Raw genomic sequence first — 6,000 nt, 5'->3', positions numbered from 1 at the left:
AGAGATGTGTGCTTCAAGTGTTCCAGTGAACAGGAAAGCTAGAAAGATATAAGACAAAGCAACCTGATGGGTTTCTGTTTTCATTAAAACTGGACTGATTTCAAGAGCTTCCCTTTACACTTCTGCCTATGCCTTTTGTTGTAACATCACCATGCTGCCTCAACAACCCAAGATTTTTACACTAGAAAGACAGATATTTGTGGCCGTTGCTCCTATGAATCTCTTATTTTGTGATAATACCTACTGCCTACTGCCCAGCTAAGAGCCCCTTTACATGAATGGAAGAATCTGTAAGTAAATAGCATTCCTGAACAAAAAGGCATACAGGCTTTAACTGACATGAAAATGGATAGAGGGCAATGGCTGTGCTGGTTGAACTCTCTTAATGACAGAAAGTCCTCTCTCTCTCATCCCGTATTGTAGTATTTAGGACTTGCAACATCGTAAAGTTAGTTTTGACATGTTGGGAAACCTGGTATTCCTCCTTACAAATGCCAGTCATGGGCACAAATTGTGTCAAAGGCTGTTTTGCACTCGTGGCTCTCTGCGGTTGCAGCACGAGATACTTGGGGTCATGAGGGATCATCTCTGGAGCTAGTTCCCTGTAAGCTTAGCCTGGAGCCAGGACACAGTCCAGCAAATTGGAAGACATGCTCCCAGTGGCTCCACGCAAGTCAGGGATCTAAAAAAGTAGGAATATGCTCCTGGTGTATTGTTCTGGAAAAGCTATGCTGCTTCCCTGCCTGATGTAGTAAAATTGCCCTAAGGGTCTGTTTGCACACCCAGGCCACAGTCTTAAAAATCTAAAATATCTCAAGCACATCTAACAAAATTACCTCTGGAGCAATGCTCGGCTTCGTAAATTGGTTCTAACTCATACCATTAGATGCATCTCTGTGGAAAGATTCTTCTGGGTTTTGGGAAAGGGGTAGGTAGTATCCACAGTGGAAGACTGTCCCCTGTTACCTTCATTGCTGACAACTAGTTGGAGACATTGTTCCTGTGTTGTTTTGCAGGAACTGCGTGCTACAAGACTGTAAGACCACAAGATACTCTTTTTTTTTTTCTTCCTTTTCTTTTTTCCCAGATTCTTCCGTACCCAACCCTTGCTGCCAGCACAGCAGTGTTCGTTTTTCATCTATCCAGACCAATGTCCTCCATTTCTAGTAACGCATGGGAACAAGGTGTCTGGCTGTTTTCTGCCTCTTTCTTACTGACTCCAGCTCCTCGGCTAAAAGCTTGATACTAGTGGGAGGAGCTCAAGAAGTGAACCAGGAATTCCTGGCCAGTATTCAGGAATGAGCTAGAAAGCAACAACTGAGGAGACACAAGGGTAGCAACAAGAATCATTAAATCAAAGGTGTTGCCCCAGCCTGATGTTTGCAGAGAGTTCTCAGGAAGCTGAGAAGATAAAGACAAAACAGATGGTCCAAGCAGTGGCTTGAGCAACCTGGCACTACCAGAACACTGCCCTTTCTTGCTTCATCCTCCCGAGTATCTCCAGAGAAAGGAGTAGCTGACCCAGGCAGGATATGACCTTAAATTAGGATAAAGGCCTCACTTCCCCAAAGTGGCTTATCATGAGCGAGCTTTAGTTCCTGAGCCATTCACGTGAATATGACACCGTGTTTGAGCCGATATCCTGAACACAAGCTACTCCCGTGGTTCCACATCTTTATACAGGATCAGACTTGCTTCAAGCCAACCTGGAGCACGTCAGAGGAGCCAGAGTCGGTCGGGGCCCATTTCTGCGGGCAAACCGTACAGCGCTGCTGCTGTGACCGACGGTGCAGAGAGAGCAGCCATGCAGGGTCAGTGGTGTAACGGTCAGCACCGTGTGGCACCTGGTGGCATTTCTGTACAGATCTGTTTTGTGCTGCAACTTTAGAAGTGTTACAAAGGGCAGAGCAAGGGGGACTGGCAAGGTAGACTGCAGTATTGCTGAGAAAAAGAAGTCGCGAATCCCAATAGCAAGCAACCCATGCTGTGTTTGCATTCAGGGAAGGACAACTCCAGTCCCACATTGTCCTATTTGGAGGCAAAAGGAAATCTACAAAGGCCATCTGGGACCTCTGTCAAGTCACCAGACTTGGGGTTGAGGTGGCCAAAGAAATCATGTGTAGAGTGTAGACATCATCCTACTGTTTCCCACATCCACAACAGGATAAGCTGAATCTCAGTCTGGACGTGCCCGTTTCTCTCACTGTTATCCAAGGGAGTCCAGCATCATGCATCAAGATGCAGACCTCTGTTGTTGTCGATGTCTAACATAGGTGAGAGGGAACCTTCCTCTAACAACCTCAGTTCTCAGTAAGACGTTCTTAGGAGAGCTCTCCTCGGCTCATAGCAGACCTTCAGGCTCAGAGCCTGCGGTGAGATGACTGTTACGAAGGTTTGAGCTTTGGCCCCTACAGAAACATATTGCGCTGTGCTCTTGCTTTTTTTGAAAGTCATTACAGATCTGTGTGAATGCTACAGACCTTTTTTTCTTTTATAGGGCTGAGTCCCAAGGGCCTTAAAAACACAGGAAGGTCATATCCATACATATAAAGGGACCCTGATGGTCTTTTCTTCTCTCCTTTGTAGGACATCCCAAGCAAAGGCCAACCACCCCAAAGAGGGGATTCTCCCCCAAACCGGGAGAGAGTCGAGATGCTGAAAAGCAGTTCATTCAGAGACTGAAGGAAGAGTGTGATGAGCAGTCCCAGCAATTAAGCAATATTCAAGGTGACCTTAAAAGGGCCAGCTGTGGCTTTGATGCCTTTGCTATAACAACACAGCACTTTTTCAGGCAGGTAGGTGCGATGAGTATTTTCTACCATTGGAAAGATACTTTGCCTTTACACCAGCCACTTGCCCAGATTTATTCCACAGTTGTTGAAACTTTGCTCTTGGGAGAAAAGCATGTAATTTCTTTGCAACAGTTATTATGATGAGGGAATCGTAATTTGATGCCATGTATTTGAAAATCAAGGTTCAGGAACTTGGAAGAGGAAGAATTGTGACTGAAGTATTTCTCATGGAGGGGTTTCAGGATGTTTTTAGGAGTAAAGCAGATGCACAAACTTAGAAGTACAAGTCCCTGACTGCTACAGCTGGAATGGAAAGTATAGCTGAGATCTTGATACTTGTGACCAAATGCAAAAACAATCCATGCATTTAGTCAACCAAAGGTGTTGGATGAAGGAAGAGATTTGCTTTCTCACAGTGCTTACCTACTCCCGCTGTTCACCACAGATCAGTCAGTGTCCCTGTTACAGAGGTGCCAGTTCCTGAAGACGTTAGAATAACATTATCTCAGCATTTAGATTACATTCAGCAGGTATAGAGAACATTAAAGGAAATGTTGCCACTAATTAGAGAAGCTTATTTATTCACTAAACCTGAGACAAAATGAGCAAATTTTAAGACAACCCTGAAGGACTTGTAGGTAGTGCTTGTTTCAAAAGCCATTTACTGATCTGGGAAATCTGGCTGGGCTCTGAGGTCCAGACCTGGTTCACCTGATGCCCATGTATTTTGTACCGTCCTGGGTTAACCTGGTGTTCCAAGTACTTTGTAAAACAGGCAGACAGTCACCAGCAGTAGGACCCAAGGTCTGGAGAATATCCCTGATTGCCTGTTTGGCTACTTCTGGAAGAGGTAAGAGTAAACTTTCAGTGTTAACTAGGATGAAAGAAACCAACAAAACCCAAAGCACAGATTCAAACAGTCTTTACAACTTCTGAAATACTTGGTTCAGTTATTCTTTTTTATATTAGTGGGAAAAGTTACCTTTGAACAAATAACCACAGTTCACACTTTTCCCTAAGCAGGAGCTGATCTTGCTAGGGGGAGCTTCAGTGAACTTAAAAAAAGGGAAATTTTTAATACGTACTGAGTATTTTAAATACCTTCTCAAGGGGTTTTCCCCATCCATTTTTCTATAGTCTTGACACTTTTGGGCTTGATGGGCATTTGTAAAGGGCTTTTTTTTTTTTCCTTTTGTTTTTTTTTTTTTTTCATTCGAGCTGACTGCGGAGTGTCCTTGATTAAAGCAGAGGGAAACAAAAAAGGGAAGGGCAGTGTATGCTGAGCTTTGTCTGTGTGTTGTCCACTGGGGAGAGATTTTTCATCTCATGCCTCATTCACAACTTGCTGAAGGAATTCTGGAAGCTTGGGCATACCTCCTGTGTCTCCTCTGGATACGTTTTCAGTGAGAACGGCTGCTGCAGCTGAGCTTTCAGATGACTCTCATCCAGTTGGCGCATGTTAGATCTGTCCTGAGAATGCCTACTGAACTGAACACCTCAGGGGACTTTATTTAACAGAGTCCTCTCCAAGTCCTGCCGGGCGTAGCTGTGCCTCGTGTTTCCAGCTCCCCTGCACCATCAGGCCGGCTGGGGGTTTGCAGTGATACTCCTCTGAATGCCCGGGGCTCTTGCAGGTGAAAAAGAATATACTTCTGGAATTTAAGCACCTTCAGGCTTGGGCAGGATTAGGTGTAGATTTTTTCCAGATCCACTGCTGGGCTCGTTTACCTGTGTTCAGCCTGAGCGTCAGTTTCTTCTGGGCTTGCCTGGTCGCCCTGGAGATATATATATATGTGCACATCATCATTCAGTGCAGTGCCAGACACCTGTATCTTGCCGCTCGCTGCTTGGAACCATGTAACACGGACCCCTCCCAGGCAAAGAGACCCCCGGCTTCCCCGGGTGGTGAGCTGCACAGTCAGCGTGAGCCCAGCAGTTACCCATTAGTCACTTAGGTGTGGTACCTACATTAGGAGTATGGTTGCTTTAGGCTCCATCTTTAGGGAATGGAGGCAGGTGAGCACTTCCAGGAGACCGTTTTCAGCACCAAAGATCTGAATTTCTGCTTGAGGTACTTGCCTGTACTGTGGCCTCCAGGGATGCCTAAAGCTGCTGCACTTTTAAATTCAATGCTGAAGTTGAGAGCCTACATGTGATGGGATGATCTGGGAGTATTCAAGCAATCGTGTAACTGGGCAGTCTGTTCTCCTGCAACGTAGACACAGGCTTCCAAGTTTTGGAGTCATTCAAAAATACAATCTGTAGACATTTTCTGGGATGGCATTATTGTTTGAAAGCTTGAGCAAAATTGCATTGGCTGGCTTTGAGTTAGGGCAGCATGAAAAAAGAAACTTTCCCCATTATAAAAGTAATACTTATGTTTGTTCCCGAGAAGCCTGCAGGCAGAATGTTGAGGTCTGAGTAGAACTGCAGTTTGGCAAGGGAATAATACTCATTCAGGAAAAAGGTGGGGCCTTATTCCAGAGAAGTTTGAGCTTGAGTTGTCCAACTGGCAGTTCTGCTCTGCTTAGCAGAGGACCCAACCCTACTTTGGTGCTAGGGAGCCTCCTTGGGCTGATAACCAGCCATAGCCTAATTTTACTCTGTGTGTCTCTCTCTCCTTACACCACATCAAAATAATGCCCAAAACATAGGCTTTTATCTGAACTGGAGTTGAATTCTGTTAGAAAATGTGCTCCAGGCAGTGAGGACTGGGCTGAGTCTTAAAAGCAACCCAAGGGCCAGTGTTTTGCACACAGGTGGGAGCCTCCCTGTGCCCGTGGCTCTCTTGTCTTGCTCACACTGTTTCTGTTCTCTCTCCAAAGCTGGGGAAAGCACCAATGCAAGTGGTCCAACAGACGTGTTTAGCTGAAGAAAGAGCGTGTCAATACGTAGTAAACAGTGTTGGCCCACACTCAGGGTTTCTTTGAGTGCTTTCTAATTGTAAGCACCTGCTGTAGCAACCTTAAGGCGGCATGACCATTTTCTTTGGGTTTCGTTGGATTTGTTCAATTGCTGCTCCAGACCACTGCTGAACGTCATCATGAAATCATCTCTTTTTCTCCGTTGTAATAGGCAAGAGTCATTAAATAGGCATCAAGGAGTTCACAGCATGTAGTGGTACTTAGCACAGACCCATTAAATGCAGCTAAACCAATTTTCTGCCTTGGTGAAGAGCCTAGGCAGTCAAAGCAAGCGATGGCTGAGG

The sequence above is a fragment of the Falco biarmicus genome, chromosome 11 (assembly GCF_023638135.1).
Source record: "Falco biarmicus isolate bFalBia1 chromosome 11, bFalBia1.pri, whole genome shotgun sequence".
NCBI lineage: Eukaryota > Metazoa > Chordata > Aves > Falconiformes > Falconidae > Falco > Falco biarmicus.
The sequence above is the reverse complement of the archived record's forward strand: the minus strand, read 5'-3'. Positions refer to the sequence as shown.